Below are 21,486 nucleotides of genomic sequence, written 5' to 3' on the forward strand. Positions count from 1 at the left end.
TCCTCCCTCCCTAACTGTCATCGTCCGGCCTCTGAGGGAGAGAGAAGGCTGGCCCAGTACCATCAGGGGCTAGCCTGAAGAAAGAGGCTCCTCCCTCCCTAACTGTCATCGTCCGGCCTCTGAGGGAGAGAGAAGGCTGGCCCAGTACCATCAGGGGCTAGCCTGAAGAAAGAGGCTCCTCCCTCCCTAACTGTCATCGTCCGGCCTCTGAGGGAGAGAGAAGGCTGGCCCAGTACCATCAGGGGCTAGCCTGAAGAAAGAGGCTCCTCCCTCCCTAACTGTCATCGTCCGGCCTCTGAGGGAGAGAGAAGGCTGGCCCAGTTCCACCAGGGGCTAGCCTGAAGAAGAAGAGCCCTCCCTCCGGTCCACCTGCCTTGGTCCAGGCCTCAGAGGGAGAGAAGAATGCTGGACCTGATTCCCTCCCCCCCACCATTCCCTTCTCCTTTTATGTCGTGTCTTTTAGATTGTAAGCCTGTGGGCAGGGAACTGTCTGTTATCCCCTCTATTGTAAACCGCTTGGATTCCCAGTGATTGGGCGGTATATAAATAAAACCTATTATTATTATTATTATTATTATTATTATTATTCCAGCCATTATCACACAGTTTTGCTGTATAAAAAGTCCTGATTTGACAGGGACCATCTCAGTTTCATCCCGTCATCCCACTTTTTCAGCTGTTTTTAAAATATCCTAGTTTCTCTCCCATAGAGTTGGAAGAGACCCCAAGCCCCATCCAGTCTAACTTAATTCTTCCATGCAGGAACTCACAATCAAAGCACCCCCAACAGATGGCCATCCAGCCTCTGTTTAAAAACCTCCAAAGGAGACTCCACCACACTCCAAGGGAGTATGTTCCATTGTCAAACAACTATATTAGGAAGTTCTTCCTGATATTTAAGCGGAATGTCTTTTCCTGTAGTTTGCATCCATTGCTCCATGTCCTATTTTCTGGAGCAGCAGAAAACAAGCTTACGCCATCCTCAATATGAGACCCCTTCAAATACTTAAACAGGGTGATCATATCACTCCTTAACCTTTTCTTCTCCAGGCTAAACATCCCCAAGCTCCCCATGTCTCTCCACATAAGGCATTGTTTCTTGATGCTTCACCATTTTGGTCTCTAGCTCCACTTTCCCCTTTTGTCCTGAACTTACTTCAGTTTCTGCATACTGAGTTCAAAGTGCAAAAGAAAGTGCAACACCAAGTTCAAAAGTGCAAAACAAGTTGCAATCAATTAACAGGGTGGGTGGAACACAGAGTCTTGTCCTTTCTTATGAGACCAAAGCAAATAGCTGCATTGTCTCTAAGCTTCCTCCTTATTAACCTTTCCCTCATCTTGACCACACTCTTGACTGTTGCTTGGCCACATGTGTCACAATTTTCATCTGTGGCCTCATCTGCATTGCAGAAATAATGCAGTCTGACACCACTTTAACTACCATGGTTCAACGCTATCAAAACTTGACATCTGTTGTGGCATCAGAGCTGTCTGACAGAGAAGGCCAAATATCTCACAAGGCTACAAAACCTAGAATTCCATAGGATGGCTGTTCTGCAAAAGTAATGCAGTTTGACACCACTTTAACTGCCATGGCTCCATGCTGTGAAATCCTGGGATTTGTAGTTTGCTGTGGCGCCAAAACTCTCTGGCAAGAGGGGGCCAAATATCACCACCACCACAAACCCCTAATTCCATTGCATTGAGCCATGGCATTTCAAGTGGCCTCAATATGCGTTATCTCTGCAGTGCAGATGCAGCCTGTGATACGTTGGAGGGAGTGGAACCCAAACGTCTAGTTGTCGTTGTGTCCTTTCAAGTCATTTCCAACTTCTGGTGACCCTATCACTGGGTTTTCTTGGCATGATTTGTTCAGAGAGGGTTTGTCATTGCCATCTTCTGAGGCTTACCCAAGATCTTCCAGTGACACAGCCGAGCCAGAATTTGAACCTACACTCAAGCCATTTTAAGGCCAGCTTTGTTGTTGTTGCTGTGTGTTTAAAAAGTCATTTCGGACTTATGGCAAAGAAAACCAGGCTGGTTGCAACTTAGCAGAGGACCTTCTCAGCTGCCACTCCAAAAATTTGGAATGACCTGCCGGAGGAGATTTGCCATATTACATCTCTTGATGATGATAATATTAATAATAATAATAATAATAATAATAATAATAATTTTTATTTATATTTCCTGCCTCTCCCTGCAGATCGAGGCAGAATTACAACAATAGAAACAACATTACAAGATAAAAAACTATAATTTCATATAAAATACACTCAATAAAACAGTAAAACCACTATCAATACATTTAAGAAAGTGAATAAGATGGATCTCTTCTGGCAGGCCTTCCCAGATTTCCTTCTACAGTAGGATTACCTGCCTCTCAAAAAAGTACCCGCTCCCGCTGTTATCTTAAAATGGGTTACACTATTGTTCTGTTTTAATTTGTAATTTTATTTATTTTAATTGAGTAGGGGGAGGGTTGGGGGAGTGAGGGAATATTATTATTATTATTATTATTGTGACCCTAAGGAAAACCTATCACAGGGTTTTCTTGGCAGGATTTGTTCCTAGAGGGGGTTTGCCATTGCTATCCTCTAAGGCTGAGAGTGTATGACTTTGCCCAAGAGTCACCTAAAGATATAGCCGTGTTAGTCTGTGGAATCAGTACAGAGAGAGATCTTGTAGCACCTTTGAGATTAATTGAACGAAAGAAATTGGCAGCATGAGCTTTTGTAGACTTCAGTCTACTTCCTCAGAGGCATTAAATGAGGAAGTAGACTGAAGTCTATGAATGCTCACAGTTTCTTTCATTCAGTTAGTCTCAAAGGTGCTACAAGATCTCTCTACACCAAGGTCACCCAGTGAGTTTCCATGGCAGAGCCTGGTTTCCACAGCCACAGTCCAATGAAACCACTACACCACTGGATCCCAAAATTAGTGCTTCCCAAACTTTGCTCCTCCAGAGGCTTCGTGGATTTCAGATCCCAGAATTCGTTGGTCAAGCTTGCAAAGGCTTCTGGGAGTTGAAGTCTAAAATACCCAGAAGAGCCAAAGTCAGCATCTTTGAAATCCTGAGACCTTTTTAATTCTGGAAGCTTTATTAAAAAAGAAAAGCGAGGGGGGAAATCCTCCACACACACCGCTCAAACAATTTTAATTGGTCAATGTGTTTAATTGATGCTTCAGGGGAGGGAGGGAATAATTGGGATATTGTGTATATCGCGTATTGTATGGATTCTTCTTAACTGTAAGCCGCCTCGATTGTCTTTTTAACGGAGAGGCGGGGTAAAAATAAAGCTTTTATTTCTTGTTTATTATCAACTTCCTCCTCTCTTGCAAAACCCCAGACAAACTAAGGAGGTAACGGACCACGGCCTTCCTCAGCGCTGTGGCAACTCAAGCCCGTCTGGGTTCATTGGGGAGTCAAGAGGGAAGGAAGTAAAGCCTCTCAGGTGAGGCTGAGAGAGCAGCAGAAACAGGGAGAGGAGCGAAAGGGCCTGGCGCCTGAGGAGAAACAGTTCCCCTCAGAAAAGGCCGTCAGAACGCGCGACCAACGGTTTTTCCCGCCAACCGCCCGCTCTCGAGGACAGGTGCGCGCGAGACGACATTCGGTGGGCGGGGGGAGGGGAGAAAGAGGGGCAGCAGGAAGAAATGCGCCTGCGCAGCTCCTGAGCTCAAAGACCGCTAAAGTGGTGGTGGGGCGAGACTGCACATGCGTACTTCTGAGATCCAGCCAGGGGTCTTGAAAGTGGTGGGTTGGGGGGATTCCTTATATTAGGCTGCGCATGCGTACATCTAAGGTGGGCTGTGAATCCAGCGGACGAGGGGGTTGGGGTTCCTCATACTAGGTACCCAGCTGGAGGCTGCGCATGCGTACATCTGAGGTGGGCTGTGAATCCAGCCGTCTCCAGGGGTGGTGGGTTGGGGTTTCTGTGCCCAGCCAGAGGGTGCGCATGCGTACATCCAAGGTGGGCTGTGAATCCAGCGGACTAGAGGGTTGGAGTTCCTCGTTGCAGGCGCCGAGTCAGAAGCTACGCATGCGTACATTTGAGGTGGGCTGTGGAAACCAGCAGACTAGAGGGCTGGAGTTCCTCATAGTAGGCGCAGAGTCGGAAGCTGCGCGTGCGCACATGTGAGGTGGGCTGTCAGACTCAAACCAGCCGCCCGGAAGGTGATGGGTTGGGGTTCCCCATAGAAAGCGCCTAGCCAGTGGCGTAGTGGTTTGAGCGTTGGACTAAGGCTCTGGAGGTCAAGGGTTTGATTCCCCTCCACGCCATGGAAACCTAATGGATAATAATATAATAATATTCGTAATGGGTGACCTTACTTCAAAGGAAGCATGGCAAAATGGAGGACACTCACAGAAAAATGCCAATGCATGCTTCTTTGTCATGCTCAAAATGGAGGACGAGAAATGGAAATTCCTTGAGTTCTTTCAAGTCATTTCCTATGGCCAATCTGTCAAGATGTTTGCTTGGCAGTTTTTGCTCCCCTTGTTTTGCCTTGAGGCTGAGAGAGAGTGACTGGCCCAAGGTGGGTTTACATAGCCGAATGGAGGATTCGAACCCGGGTCTCCCAGTCCAAAACTCAAATCACTATGCCACGCCGGCTCTTCGTTTCCAGTTTGGAGAGGGATATTGAGGATTCTCTGCCATGGAACTCCAGACAGACCTGCCTCATGGAACTACAAATCCCAGATTCCACAGGAGGTTGCCATGGTGGTTAATGTGGAATGATACTGCTCTAACTTGGTGGTGTGAAAGGGGCTCTTCCAGTTGAGAGCCGTTGATCTAGATGAAGAAGACGATTGGCATTATTTATATCCCCCCTCCTTTCCCTGCAAAATTTTCATCCTATTTTCACAATTCAAGTGGGTTTACAAACCAAGATGAGATTTTTTATTATTTAGTCTGGATCTGCACTACCAAAATAATCCAGTTTGGCACCACTTTAACTGCTGTGGCTCCATGCTATGGAATTCTGGGAATTGTAGCTCTGGAAGACATTTATAATAATCATTTTGAGCCATTGCCATTGCCTTGGTGGTTAATGAAATGAAACAGGTTAATGAATAAGTTGTTGCTGTATAAATAAGAGTTACAGGTTTCTTTGGCCGAACTGCCGCTTAATACGGGGTTCATAAGGCAGGAAGGTAGCTATAGGGGACAACAAGAAAACAATGCCTCCAAATAAAGAATTCTGCCCCCCCCCCCCCCCAAATCATTTTTCAAATTTCTAGAATGGCAAAGAATGAGACGTTGTAAATCCTCCACATCCAGAATGTTCATATTTGCTGTAGTTGCACTCCCTTGGTAACTTTGGTCCAAAACACACTGCAGAAATAATCCCATTTAAGACCGCTTCAACTGCCCTGACTCAATGTTAGGGGATTCTGGGAACTGTAGTTTTGTGAGACATTTAGCCTTCTCTGTCAGAGAGCTCTGGTGCCACAATAAACTACAATTCCCAGGATTTACCAGCACTGAGCCAGAGTAGTTAAAGCTGTCTAAAACTGGATTATTTCTGTAGTGTGTTTTGCTTCTTTGGATGTCTGAACTGCACACTAAGCCTTCCACATTAGAAAAGTGGAAAAAACACACTAATAAAAAAAACACTACTTCCTTTAATCTGAGAGAACACCTCTCTAGGAATCTCTAGGTCCCCCAACAGAACTCTGTGGCCAATATCTGCCAGAATTTGACCATAGAATTATGTTTCAGGACTTACAAATGCCCAGAAAAGTGGTTTCCTCTAGGAATATCTAGGTCCACCAGCCCAACTCTATGGTCAATGTCCAGCAGAATTTCTCTGAAGGACCTAGCGATTCCTAGAGAGGACACATTAATCAAAGCCGCAAAGTCAAAGCTGCAAATGTGGAGAATTAACTCTACAGTTGGCCCTCCATATCCATGGATTTTTTTATACATGGGTTCAAGCATTCACAGCTTGAAAATATTTTTAAAAATACATACATTCCAAATAGCAAACCTTCATTTTGCCATTTTATATAAGGGACACCATTTCATTACTCCATGGTATTTAATGGGACTTGAGAATCCATGGATTTTGGTATCAATTGGGGTGGGTGGGGGGTCCTAGAACCAAACCCCAGCAAATACTAAGGGCTCACTGTATTTCTAAATGCTCAGATTAAGTTACAGCAATGCTAGAAATTTAGGGGCTGTAGAAAATTTCATGGGTGGGGAGCATAATTGTTATGGGGGGCGGACAGTGCCCTCATTTTGCCCCTTCCTAGCTATACTCCTAAAACAAGGAGTAAAGCTTTATATTTGTTGAGCTTTTAAATGTGGACAAATTGGTGCGGTCGCAGATAAAACCATTCCGAATATTATCATCAAAAGGTAATTAAACTAGCAACAACATTAAAAAACAATGTAAACATTCATTTTAAATTATTATTATTGTATCAGTCCTTTGAGTGGAACAAAAAGGTTGGTAGCAAACACCACTGAGGGAGTGCTAGTCGGAGGAATGAAATGCATTTTGCAAGCTGCAATTCATCTCCCAAACAGCTTATAGATTATTTATATAGTGTACAGAGAGGATTGGGAATGTTTGTATCGTATTGGTTTGGCTTCATGTTGTGTGCTCCCCCTCCCAATGTTTTCCTTTTTCTTGTTTGAGTTTCAACTTGCTCTTACCATAAGATTTAGGGATGCTCACATTATTTAAATGACTTTTTGCTGGTCCATTTCAGGACATAAATTAAATTAAAGTGGGCCCTTGTTATCCACTAGGGCTTGGTTCCAGGACTCCCCATGGATACCAAAACCCATCGCTTCTATTACTGTATGTTGTTATTATTGTGTTCCTTTTAAAATTTTCTTTAAAAACATCAAATCTTACCAAATGTTTACTTTACCCAATGTAAGCATGTTTAGGCTGTGCGTATGATATTGTCATTTAGGGGTATACTGTATATACTTATGTATAAGTCTAGAATTTAGGTTAAAAAATTGATCCAAAAAAACCTGAGTCAACTTATCCACAGATCAGTGCAAGTACTGTATCTTAACTCTTAAATAAAAGAAAGAATCATCCCCTGGTAAAAAGCAAGAGTATAGTATGTCTTGGAAGCCCCGGTTCCCTCTACTTTCTCATCCATCAAGCCTTAAGAGTTAGCACAAAAGAGCTATGTCTGCTAGAATTTTGTAAGTTCTTTGACATCGTTTTGCTTTGCTCCATCCTTTACTTCCTTTGCTGTATACTCCCAAATTTTACCCTCGACTTAGCCATGGGTCATATCAAAATCCATAATTTCATCCCCAAAACTTGCCCTCGACTTACACATGAGGTCGACTTATAGTCGAGTATATACGGTAATTTTAAATGTGCTCCTTCCTTTTATGTCACAACTCTTGCCACTAGATTGAGTGATATACAGGAATTACAATTTGTGAGTAATATTAGTCCAAAAAGGCATTACTAAGGATTCTGTGGCTTAGTAAAATGGTGTCCCGTATATAAAATGGCAAAATCAAGGTTTGCTTTTTTGACTTGATGTATATTCTTCAATATTTTCAGGCTGTGGATAGTTACATTGAACCATGACAGTTAAAGTGATGTGAAATTGAATGATTTCTGCAGTGTGGATGCAGCCATAACTGTTGGAACAGGGAATGATATCAAATTAAGTCAAATCAGGTTGCTTTACCTTATGATCCTCAGAAAATCAGTTCACAGTGCATGAAGACATAAAGTCTACTTCCTTAAGTATAGGAATCTCCTGTTTGTGGCTAAACTGGGTATCCTAAGATTAAAAATAACCATTCTAGGGTATGTTTGCCAAAAAGCAAGAAACAATAACATACAAAATTCATGCGTCTTTTGAGTTGTCCCAGGACGGATTCTGTGCTTTGCTGTTTTTTGCATTCTGGCCAACCCAACTACCCCTAAAATGTTTCTTTTCTAAGGCTAACTGTTATGTGAAGAAGGGAGGGGGAAAAGTATATGGGAGATGGAGAAAAAAGAGAGGAAAGAGAAAAATCGGTATCTTGTGTAGCTTTAGATTTGGCTGCCTGAAGGACCATGTCTTGGTGCATTATCCTTTGTGAACTTTCCACGCCTTAATCAGAAATTCCTTTCCATGTGTCATCACTGTCAGAGATCAATGAGTAAAGCCTAGAGACAGACAGAGCCTTTCTAGTCAAGGTGCCTCATATAGGGAAGGCTCACTACAGAGAAGGCAGAAAGATATAAAGAAATTCTTAGAATAAATCAGAAAAGTGTCCACCAAGACTCAGTATTGCCTACCTGAGGGGTGGACAATGTTGATGGGTCTGGAGACCAATTCTGTCCCTTGGATGTGCACCCCCTACACTAAAATCAGGAAAAAATCAGGTGACTGTGTCCAATTTCAAAACCTTGTTTTTGCCTTTAAGGTGAATCATACTTCTATGTGCCTTCTCGGGCCACAGATCTTCCCTCCCTCCTTTTTTTTAAAAAAAGAAAAAGAAAATGATGATTAGGAATGGGGAAATGGGGCTTGCAGAAATCTGGGCCAGCCAGGAGATGTATTTTACTGGTTTGGCTTCATGTTGTGAAGTTGTTCTCAGAGGCAGAGGAGCTGGCGAAAACCTTTGAGAGCTGCTCACCTGGGCCATGGAGGTAAAGGCAATATCGATGTTATTGTTGCTGCTCCTCCACCTTCTGCAGACAGCAGAAGTTACAGTGGGTCAATTGGCTCCAGGTCTCTGTTTCCAGCTACTGGTTTCAGAAGTCTTGTGGCTTCTTCTGATGCTGCCTCTCTTGTTCTCTTCCTCCTACTTGCTGTTGCTTTTGCATCCTCTTGTTCACCTGAAGTGTCCTTTCCCTCACCTGGGCCTCAGTCCTGCTCTTTCTTCCAGAAAGGGATGAATGACGAAAAATCTCTAGTATTTTCTTAGAAAGGAAAATATCCAGAAAGGAAAAAAAAGTCTCTGGAAATAGTGAGAATGTCCAGTTCTTTTTATTTTGATATTACCTGCATATTTCCTGGGTGGAATCCAAATTCTTTTGTGAAATACAGTGGGCCCTTGGTGTCTGCTGGGGTTTGGTTCCATGACCTCCCGTGGATGCCATAATCCATGGATACTCAAGTCCCATTAGATACAGTGGCATAGTAAAATGGTGTCCCTTGTATAAAATTGCAAAAACAGGCTTGCTCTTTGAAATTTATATGTTTTTGAATATTTTAAAGCCTTTTATCCATGAATAAAGAATCTGTGGATACAGAAAGTTGTCTGTATCCTGGGTTTCCCTCTGCCCCACTCTCTACAACTGATCGTGTATCACATTTAGACTCGGGTTACATTTCAGAAATCATTTTCTGCAATTTCTACAGGATCTTTTTATTATTATTCAGGAATACTAAAGTGCTTTGGCAATATTAAACTGGTTAAATATTAGAATAATTCCGTTTTAGTGCAGAAAGTTCTCTTTCTCTTGCTTAAACTCTGTAGAATCTGTGCCATGGAAATAATAACTGTGGTTTATTAATTCTGGAATAAGATGCCAAGGTGAAATACATTTCATTTTGGAAAATACTAGGTTAATTTAAACTGACCTGGGAAGGTAAATGAACAGTCCTTGATAATGCTGAGAGCTCCCAGGAAATACTTTGGAATGAAGAAAATGCAACGTGGAGATATTCAAAATAAAATTGGTTTGCACAAGAACAAAATATGGGAGTTTCAGAATTTTATTTCTCATTTGGAGTGGCTCTAATGTAGAATTTTGTATATTGTTTTTATAGAAAGTCACTGATTTTACAGTGGATGTCAAAAACAATCAACAAATAAGAATACTTCTGAGAAAAACAAAAAAACATGCAATGTAGTTGGTAATTTGTAGCAGTTCTTCACTCTCCCCCCCCCCCCCCATTTTTTGCTGGCCAGTTTCTTAGGAAGATTATAGAGCTGGTAAAGTCTTTTATGTCAGGGGAGCATAAAATGCTGATGCATTAATGCTGATTTCTTTTGACCATTTACAAAGGGTAGTTTTCATCTACACTACAGCTATGAAAATGATTCACCAGCCTAGATGTATTTAGTTCATTCCTAATTTAGTCATATTTGGAGCAGGATCACTGAATTCAATAGGAGATGAGTGTATTGTTTATTTATTAATAAAATACTATACCATCTTCCTCTAGTGAGCTCAAGGCAACTTGGATAGCTCTTTTCCTGCCTGCTTTACTCACATCACATTATTCTGTGGGGTATGTCAGGTTGGGAGAAGGTGAGTGGCCCAGGGCTGAAGATCACTCAGTGAATTTCATGGCATAGTGAGGATGTAAGCCTGGATCTCCCAAGTGATCTGGTGGAGATGAAAAATGCTAGAATTTGCTTGTTGATGTGGGTTGCCATAATGGTGTGCATTTTTGGACTGCCCTTTGAGATCCAGCTTTGGGGACTGTCACGAAGAACACCCACACTCCAGAATTTAGCACTGTACTGTGTGAGCTTTGGTGGGTGGATGTGAGGCAGGAGATGTGTAACATTGCTCTGGTTCTTAAAATATGTGTGGACAAGTAACATTTGTTTCTGTGAATAATCCCTAAAGTAGCATCTAACTCTTGGCTTTTATCCATGGAGACATAACCTCGGTGTACATATTTAGATGAATTTAGGCAGGAGAGCCAGCATGGTGTAGTGGTTTGATCATTGGACTATGACTCTGGAGACCAGGGTTTGAATCTCCTCTCAACCATGGAAACTCACTGGGTCAGCTTGAGCAATGCACACTCCTCAGCCTCAGAGGAAGGCAGTGGCAAAACCACATTTAAACAAACCTTGCTAAGGAAATGCCATGATAGATGCCAATTAAAACATGGCAGGATCGCCATAAGGAAGGCTGGTAACATTCTCATGCTGTTGTGAGTTCAACCATGTGGATGCACATAAAGCTGAAATCATATGCACGTTTCTGACATGAACCCTGTTTTGCCCACTGGCCAATAAAACCAATAATGACATGAAACACAATTTGTCTACCTCGGCATTTGAAAGACTTCAGTGTGTGTTTTAATCTGGCAATAATAGGAAAGATTAAGCATGTATTTGGAATATGCAGAGATTGCTCAAATCTAGCATTTTCTGCCAAGGTAGTGTGTGAAATCTTGGTACGGTATAATATCAGAAAGCTTAATCATCCTCTAAGATTTATGGCTTGAATGTAGCATTCTCAACAGCTATTGTATCATATTATTGAAGAATCATGAATTAAGGTGATGCAGAACAAACAAAACAGTGGCATGAATTAATAGTTTGGCAGTTGGAATAAAGAACAATTTACATCATCAGGGATGCATTGTAATTCAATATATTTAATAGAAAAGCATTTTCATGTTTATAAAATGAAAATGCAGCTGCTAAGATTCTAATTGGGACAGTCTCTTGGGAACATATCTCACCAGTTCTGAAAGGCTTGTGTTGGCCATTTGTTTGTTTCTAAGCCTGAACTCGTGATCCACCACTTCAAAAGCACTGCCAGCTCATACCACCCAGGGCACATGGAGAAGAATTAGGGTGGTTTTATCTTTTTTCTATTCAGCTGCCCCTCCCATGGTTTTTGCTGAGGGAATCATAGACTCCCAAGATCCACCTAGTCCAACCTTCCAACAGGGTAGGAAGCCAATGTTAAAGCACCCCTGGGAAGTAGTAATCTAACCTCTGTTTAAAAGCCTCCCGAGAAGGAGAGGCCATCATCCACTTCTGCTTCTCCTCCATTTCCTTCTCATTAGTTTCAAAAGGAGACAATGCAGCTGGCCCACCATATCCACGGATTCTTTATCCACGGATTCACCCACCCCTGGCTAAAAAATCTTTTTAATATATATAAATGCGAAAAAGCAAAGCTTGATTTGCCATTTTATTTAAGGGGCACCATTTGACTAAATAGATTTCTGTAATGCACTCTACATGGGGCTACCTTTGTACCAAATTCGGAAGCTCCAATTGATTCAGAATGCTGCAGCCAGACTGATCACCAGGACACTGAGATCAGAGCATATTACACCGGTGTTGAAATCTCTATATTGGCTGCGATTAGCTTCCGGGCGCAATGCAATGTGTTGGTTATTACCTATAAAGCCCTACATGGCCTGGGCCCGAGTTACTTGAGAGAACGCCTCTCCCTACACAATCCGCCCCGCACTCTCAGGACATCTGGCACAAAAATATTAGAACACCCCAAAACCAGGTTGAAAACCACCTCTTGTAAAACGTTTTCTGCAATGGCCCCTAGACTTTGGAACAACTTAGTGGAAGAGATCCGTCTGATACCTTCTTTGGAAGCCTTCTTCCGGCGGGCCTATCCAACGGATCTCCTCTATTCTGATTTTGAACATCTGAATATGATGACTTGATTCTTACGACTGTGAGCAATAAAAATCTCCTTTTTATTTTTGATTGATATATTTTATATGTATTTTATGATGTTTTTACTGTAGTAATCCCGCTTCGATCCGAAGGGAGAAGCGGGAGATATAAATAAAATTTATTATTATTATTAAAATGCCATTGTACGTAATGGGACTTGAGCATCCATGGATTTTGGTATCCCCAAGGGTCCTGAACCAAACTCCAGCAGATGTCAAGGGCCCACTGTATAGTTATGTCAGCTCCAGGCTGCTGTAGGCAGAGCTTAGCGAACTGCCTTAAAAACAATTAGTTACATTTCAAGCCCTCTTCCATAATTAGTTACAACTATGACTTTTGAAAGGAACATTTTGCTTTCCTGATCCACAAAAGTAACTCAGGTAAACTACCTAAAAACATAAGCACGCACATATGCATGTAGGCACACAAGCACACATGCAACAAACTGCCATTCCAGGCCATTCTGTCCCTGTCCACTTCCTTATCAGGTCAGTATCCATGAAGCAGTCATGCAGGGTGCAATGCAAGTGAGTGATTGAACTAAGTAACAGTCTGCCATTTAATCCAGTCAACTCCTATAACTGCAAAAGTAACTACAGGAGTTAGTTACATTGAAAAAAGAATGAAATTATCCTTCACTAAGGTAACCTGTAATAGAATAGATATGTTTTTGTTATTGCAAAAAAGACTTAAATTCAAGTAAAAGTTTATTTCCAATGAGTTATTTCCAAGCTCTGGGTGGAGGTGAGGGTCCAGCTCACAGGGCCTCTCGAGAATTATTATTATTATTATTATTATTATTATTATTATTATTAAGCTTTATTTAAATAGTGCTGTAAATTTACACAGCACTGTACATAAAATCTTTTAATTAGACGGTTCTCTGCCTTCAGGCTTACACTCTAAGAAGACACGACACAAAAGGAGAATGGAATGGTGGGGGGGAAGGGGATCAGGTCCATCAGTCTTCTCTCCCTCTGAGGCCTGGACCGAGGCAGATGGACAGATGGAGGGCTCTGTATCTTAAGGATAGGCCTGATGGAATGACAGGGCCTTGGCTCTGGTGGCCCCATAGCTAACTCTCATCTGCTCTGCTCTTGCCATTTTGATGCCTTCCACTGGCTGAATCTGCAGAACTTTTGTGGTGATCATATTACAGCCACCAAGGCAAATGACTCCTCTACAGTTGCAGAGGAATGGTTCTGCCTTATCTGGACTTCTTCCAGATAATGCATCTGTAAGGCTGGAAACCCATAGTCACCTACTCAAGAGTGTCTCACTGAGCTTAATGAGATGTACGTCTCAATGGGTGTGCACTAGACTGTATTGGCAAAGGTGGCAGAGTGCCAGCTAAACTTATGCAATATCCATGCTTGAATCCACAGCTATCCTAGGTTATAGATGCTGGAAGTTACTTAAGACTACTGTACGCCAATCCTAACTTTGTTTTTTGGCTGTGTCCCACGACTAGAAAAAGTTTGGATCCATTTTAGTGCAGCTGGTCTCACTGACTCAAAACCTCTCTGCCCCACCCTTTTTGGCCTTTCTCCCAACAAATCATAGCCAGCAGAGCAGTTCTGCCAGCAGACTGCTGAGATTAGTTGGCAGAAGAGAATTATTTCGGCAGAAGATATTCGGCAGAAGATATTGTTGCTAATCCTAATGCCCACAGCTGCCACATCTGAGTTAATGTTGCAGAGTTTGGGTCTAATATGGGCTGGGGAAAAATAGAACTGGATAAACATTAAGAGCTTTATCCACCTGGATGGCTCCATCCATTAGCTTCTCACAGGAAAAAGCTGGGAAAGTACATTAGGCCTTTCCATTATTATTTCTTCTGGCTGTCTTGGAGAAGAAGTCAGGCCATTCATTTAGTAGGGCTGTAAGGTTTAAGAGGAGGTTGTGACCCACTGTAGATCTAATGATCATTGTGGAAAACCATTCTGTTCCGTGCACCCAGGGGAATAATTGTGACCTTTTCTGATTGCTCAAATGTGTTAGGTCAGAATTAGCTTTCTCTGAGCTGAACTGAGCAAATGGCTTATTCCAGAAAATTGTGTAGATTTGAATCTCTTTGCAGGTGCACTCCCCTGTATTTCGCGTATCTTGCTTGACAAGGATCTTCAACTGTGTTAATTAACACAGAGTGTTTTCACAGTAATTAAAATGGGTTAGAATGAGAGCATCAATCTTTCCCATTGCTCTTTGAAACAATGAGGAAAAACCACAGTTCATCTCCAAGTTATGATTATAGGTGACGCAGCCCCTCCCCAAAAAAACTTCACAAGGAGTTGAATAAGGAGAACATACGCATATACACATGTTGAGAAGGCCCACTCTTTTGAGTTCATTGTGCCTCTGATTTCAATTGCACTTGTTCCCAAGAAAGTATGTATAACCTTGCACTCTACTAAAATTGCCTAGTGAATTTTCCATCCTTGATAGCGAGGATAAAAGAATGCTTGAAATACATGAAAGGAAACTCTAGAAAAATGAGATTACAAGTTGAATGCCACAGCCACTTACATGGGAAATGAGCCCCATTGAACTCAAACTTGGTTTTGAGTAGACACATAGAAGTCTGTATCCTAAACAGTATTTTGAACATCCTTAACCATATTTTGCAGGGACAGTCCTAATTAATCCTCTGTCATCTCACATTTTCTGCTTTTGAAATATTCCTGTTTCTCCTTAACTACTTCCCCCCCTTTACTTGGCTTACTTCAGCTGCTGCAAACTGAGTTCAAAATCCAAAAATAGTTTGCATCATGGGGGAGAAGCTAGGAGTGGGTGGACTCTTACCCTTCCTCGTAAACTCAGGCAAAAGCAAACTGCTGTGGCCTCTCCTAGCCTGTGTGGTGTGGTCTTCCTCATAACTTTTGCCATCTTGACTACATTCTGATATTGCTTGGGCATACGCTTCCTGGTTTTCATAGGTGAAATATTGGAGAGTATGATACAACATATCTGTAGAAGGAATATATCTGCTTGCATATTGATGGCTGATTACTGTCGTACAATTTTTGTAGTAATGTATTCTTTCCCCACTGGTTTTTTGTGGGTTTTTCGGGCTATATGGCCATGTTCTAGAAAATTTTCTTCCTGACGTTTCGCTAGCATCTGTGGCTGACATATTCATCTCAGTCCTTACTATTGTCATGATTTTTTCAATGCTTTAGCCATAGTAAAGTTGTTGACCCCATATAAATTTAAGTGTGTTTTCTCTCAAGCTTCTGAGAATTAAATTGTTGATCTCAATGTATGTGTCCAGCTTACAGGCAAAAAGAGTTAAAGCCCCCGAGACCCAGGATCTCATGATCACAGGATGGTTGAACACCAGACTATAAAGGAAGAGGAATGTGGTGTTGAGGATCAGAGATGGTCTATAAATTCATTGCATAGTTGCCACATTGTTCCCTGCTGTGTAAATACATCTGGATGATTTACTTAATAGTCAGTCAAATATACAGACAGGTATTTTGAATGCATGAACCATGTGGTTGAAATAAAATACCTGCTTTAGGCCTCCTAGTGCTTAGCCTAAATAGCATATGCTTCTGTGTCGATGAGAAGGGGGAAAGATCTTGTAACACAATAGAATGCAATTCAAATTATGTCACCTCATAACTTTGAGACAGCTGGCAATTGTCACTCTGCCATATGTACAGGGGAATTGGAAAAGGGAAACCTACCATCTATCCAATGGTTTAGAAAAACTACTAGCTCCTGAATTTCTCATCACATTCTCAGAGTTTGGGGTTGTTACTTTTTTGGACTATCACTCCCAGAATCCTCCAGTCGGTGCTGTTACTAACCACAGGGCTCCAGAAGCTACAGTCCAAAAAAGTTTATTTCCAAAAATCTAATAAATATGCACAGAATTCAGCTGTGAATTAACCCATGTGCTCAACATTTTCCAGTAAGGATAAGAAATGCACAACTGCTTGACTGACATTCAACTATACATTTTGATGTAAACTACTCCCTCTGCCAAGCAAGAAACAATACAGTAGAAGAGGCAGTAAAATATAGAGTTCATGCTGCATTCTTTAGCAAGAAGAGTTGCTAGTTAGTACATATTATTTATTTAAAATATTTATAGCCTACATTGCGGCATACAGATCATTCCAAAGTCACCGCATCAGCAATTACTAACAAAACGATACAAAACTAAAAATAACATCCCATTACAAAGGTCAATGGTGGTTAATGGAACAACTCTTAAAGTGATAGTTTTCTCTAAGTGAAATGTTTCCACTTGAATGAAAGCTTACTCTGCTTAAACAATCTTGTGAATGCTTTGGCTTCTGTCCTGTTGCATTGTTACCATTTAAATTACTGTGTTATGAAAAATGCTGTAAAGTATGATACAGATATAAAAAGAATTTTAGAAATACAGTACATTATAGCCAAATGCATTAGCTGGCATTCAGTTTTATTTTTTCCCCCCAGTTATATTATAGATATTTCTTTATTAAATTTTACCATCACATCCATCCACAATTACGCTGATTTACACGATTTTATATAGTACAATGTAAATGAAAAACTTATAACATTTCCACCCGATGTTTTTGGCGTCAATTCTTCCTGTCTTCATAAAAAATAAAATTTCTTTGTGTTGATCTCCTGCTTTCTTACTGCTTCTTGCCTATAAACAATACACAATTCCTTTTCACAAATGGGGAATTTTCAATCAAGTCAAAACATAACATAACAAACTCAAGTAATGCCCCAAGTCAACTTACTTAACATTGTGCATAACTCTTTAAAATCCCCAAAGATATTTGTCCAGATAATCCCGTTTAGAACTACGATCATTTAATATCATATACCTGGATTATTTTCCTCCCGTGTAATCCACAAATTAACTCCCATATCCTCAAGTTAAATACATTATTATACAATCCATCTTGCCAGGTTTTCATCCAGACCCCATCTTGTTTGTAGGAATACAGCTACCCGTTCCCATTCCTTGTCAATATTTTTCTTCTTCTCATCACTCAGTTTACATGTAAGTAAATCCATTTGTCTTATGTCACTTAGCTTTGTTAACCAGTCCTCAATTTGCAATTTTTCTTCACTTTTCCAGTGTTTGGCCAGTATCAATCTAGCCAATGTTGTCATATACAAAAAAAACTTCCATACCCTCCTTTCATCCTCTGAATCCAAATAGTAAGTCATATTTAGAAGATAAACTTTTGGTCTTTTCTTATATGTTATACCTAAGATTTTTTGCATTATAGAGTGAATTTCGTTCCAAAATTCTTTAATCTTTTCGCACTTCCACCACATGTGGATTGTTGTGCCCTTTTCTTTATGGCATCTCCAGCAAAGATCACTATCTTTTTTAAACATCTTCTTTATTCTAGCTGGGGTATAGTACCACCTATTACTAACTTTTAGGAAGTTCTCTTTTAAGTCCTGACAGCTAGTAAAAGCTTTAGTTCTTTTCCATGCCAATTCCCAGGCGTCCAATGGTATTTCTCTCCCCAAATCCTTAGCCCAATCTATCATAAATTGTTTCACAGGTTCTTTTTCATATTCCCTTTCCCTAAACAAATTATAATATTTAGAGATTTTTTTTCCTCCCTCATCAAAAATTATTTTATCTAAATTTGTCAGCTTTAATTCAATTCCTGGAGTTTCCATATCTTCCACTAATCTTTTCTTAATTTGATAATATGTAAACCAATTTACATATCTTCCTTCCATCAATATCTCTTCTCTGGTTTTTATGATTATATTTTGGGTTTCAGTAGATTTAATTAAATTTTCATACCTCAGCCAATCTTCGCCTGTATCCCACCTGTTTGCGAATGCTTCATGGGTAGATACCCATCCAGGCATTTTAAAATAAAATTTTCCCTTAACCACATTCCAGATTTCCATCAATGCTTTCCTGAAAGGATTGTTTACAAAATCTTTATGAATAGCCATTTTCCTATACCATAAATATCTGTGACATTCAGTTTTAAGTGATGACCATGTTTGGCCAAATAATTAAAAACATTTATCTATATAATAACCTTTGTTTCTTCCCAAACAATTCATTCCTACATTCTGTCAGAGCAGAAATATAAACTGTGAGGTGGGGCTATGGTTATGGTTCCTGGTTTCTTCTCTTCCTTTCAAAGTTTCTCAACCCTTGGCTAGTACCGGAGCTTAATGAGAAGAAAATAAAGTGGATCAGCATGGGGAAATATTGAATGCCTCAGTATCCACTGCTTCAGGAATCACTGAATATGGTAACACAAGACTACTGTTTTGTGGTTTTTCTATATTAAGGTTAATTTTCCCTGTTCTGTTCCCAACATCTTCAACCTACTGTAAATGAATGGAGCTGCAATACCATTTCCTTTCTTGGTCTGAGGTGTGTGTATGGATGGCATGGATCGGAGAAAAAGGATTGGTCTGAATGTTGTTTTCTTCAGCTCTGCTTAGGCACTTGATACATTTCTCTTTTTAAAAGTTTTTATTTCACTTTTCTCTTCCTCTTTCCTATCCTGTTTCTCTTTCTTCCCCAATCCATGCATTATTTAGCTAAACGTCTTCCATTCTCCTCCCTCATCTCTTTCTTTCTCTTTTCTTGTCCTCTTACTCATCCCCCTCTCCTCCAGGAAAGTCATGATATCAAGCCATCAAAAGCACAGCTTGGAAAACTTCTTTATTACTTGGAGAAGTTTCCCAAAAACAACGTGTCCAATGCTTATGAGTTTCAAACTTGAATCTCTCTTCAAAGGGAATCACCCGTTGTAGCCTTTTAATATACAAGTTGATCTGATCAGAATAAACCTGAGCTAGGTTCCCTTGAGCCAATCCTTTGCCATTACAGTTGCCAGGTCAGAAGCATCCCAGGCTCTGACATTTCAGGGCCAAAACCTGAGTCTAGCTCCAGTGATGTCTTGGATCCACTGATGTCACAGGGAGGTGGCCCTGGTGATGTCATTATGCATGATACATTAAGCATTGACTATAATTGCTTATAGCATGTCATCCAAATGAAAAACAGAATTTAACAAATGAGCAAATACTGTATTTCGCTTAGTGGGAATTAAGTTCCCCAAGCTCTGTAGTGAGCAGAAAACAAACACTTTCAGTTCTGTTTTTAACACATTTGCAAGGACTTCCCATAAGAAGGAATGGGAGTTGTCCAACCAGAACAAAGAACCACTGTCACAAATGTTCATTACTTTGCTGTCATGACCCAGTCCATCTACACTGGTCTCAGTATCCCTGTCAATAAGTTATGTTAGGTTGTTATATAACAATATATGTAACAGAACTTATGTAACAGAACCTGTTACAGAAATATGAAGAAGTAGTAGTTCAAAGTACTCTTTCCTTTCTCTACATTTGTGAGGTGTATTAGTTCGCTCATTATTGATTCTTCATGGAAGAAGTGGTTTAGTAAGTCTTACACTGTCCTCAGAAACATAGCTTTATGTGTTCCTTGGGCCATATCACATACACATAATATGAACACAGCCCTAAAACTCTTGTTATAGATTAAGTGTTTTTACAACCTAGGAATGATGTCTGGAAACACTATTGTGTTTCAAAAATACAATGTGGAAACCAAGTATTTCTCTGTAGTACTGCAGATATACAGCAGTGAAAACCATGTTATAATAATAAAATTGGCAAACTTGTTCCTAGTATTGCTGGATCAATAATTTTTTTAAAAAAAGCTTAATTGTCTTAACACTGCTATTCTAAACTGACTGCACAGAAGTGAGTTCTCCTTAAATAAACAGAAGTGGTGTATACATTACAACGTTGGAAAAATTAGGATGGTTTTTATGGAGATTGGTGCCAGGTTTGTGCACTAACCAGACTTGGTCCTGGGAATCTATAAATATGAATTAAAACTATCAACCAGCACTTTAAAAATAAGTGTTTAACCATTCAGAAAGAAAATGTAAAAAGAAGTTATTCAAGCATTCAACTGACAAATTAAAAACCAGTAAATTGCATTAAAGGGATGTTTGCAGTTTCAAGAACAGCTTCCCAGCAATATTCAGTGTTCATTATCCTCAGCGGAACTGCACAGGATCTTCCCTGCTGGAATGCTGCTTGAGGGTGTCCAAGAAATGCCTTTGTAACTGCTCTGAGATTTGACAGTCTGATTGTATTCAGTTTCCAGAATTCCACAGGGCTGGCAGAGAAGCCGGCACAAGAGGCTGACAGATAATGTGACAGTTCCCTACTCACTGCTGTTCCAAAAAACTTAGGAAGATCACATTACAACTTTCAGTCCAGAGGCTTGCATGATCCAGGTTAGATCCGTGTTAATTAAGTTTCTTGATAGCCTTTTGCTATTGGGGTGTTTTTTAGTATTAGTTTGGTAAATACTAAAGCTGTGTTACTAATATTCTATCAAATTAGTTTTGGTTCTGAGGTGAGACTGGATCAAAGCAAACACCTGGTGAAACAAAACATTAAGCACTTTTTTTAAAAAAAGCATCTTATACTTACTGTTTTGGGAGCATTCTAGGTCCTGAGGTTTGAGGGCCAAAACCTGAGAGCCATGGACAACTCCTAGAGATTACATTAAGCATTATGCAACCTAAGACCCATGGACAACTTCTAGAGATGTCATTAAACATTATGCATTACCAACCACATTTACTCATAGTTTGTTATTCACACATATCTAGAGAGAATATTTGAAAATTTATTTGGAAATTAAGACCGAAATCTTAGCTAAAGGGGATGCTTGCAGAGCAAGGTGAAATGAAGGGATTATTCCTTCTCACTTAGGGAGTCAGGGTAAAGAACATATAATCTTACCTGCTTGTTTCTAGCCAGAAGGTAGGTGTAGAGCAAAGAGTGAGTCTTGGTGCTATAATGACCAGAGGAAGGAGGAAGCTAAGTAGAAACTCCTTGCAAATTGCAGCAAGAAATCAACTTGTAAATTGTAGCAATATGCTGCTTTAATAGTTGAGCAAGAAATTTGTTCACATGTCTTTCCTTTTGCCTGAAGCTGAGTCCACCATAACTGGAAAATTTGCACCTTTGTTTACCACCTGGAGATGGGCCCATGAAAACTGGACACTCAGAGCCAGGCCCTGAGATCTGACAACATGCCTGGCAGTTCTCT

The 21,486-nt window shown here is 40.5% G+C and overlaps 1 protein-coding gene across 2 annotated transcripts in view; it reads left to right on the top strand.

Annotated features, from left to right (window-relative positions):
- Nucleotides 1-3,444: 3,444 nt before the first annotated feature.
- The window catches only part of CPQ (carboxypeptidase Q), a 243,225-nt gene continuing 225,183 nt past the window's right edge, over nucleotides 3,445-21,486 (top strand). For both annotated transcript variants that reach the window (XM_089518924.1, XM_089518925.1), the window contains exon 1: nucleotides 3,445-3,593. The gene's annotated coding sequence lies outside the window, so the exon portion shown is untranslated. The remainder of the gene's footprint in view (nucleotides 3,594-21,486) is intronic.

This window comes from Sceloporus occidentalis, unplaced genomic scaffold (assembly GCF_023333645.1).
Source record: "Sceloporus occidentalis isolate IW3139 unplaced genomic scaffold, rSceOcc1.0.p SCAF_3, whole genome shotgun sequence".
Taxonomy (NCBI): Eukaryota; Metazoa; Chordata; class Lepidosauria; order Squamata; family Phrynosomatidae; genus Sceloporus; species Sceloporus occidentalis.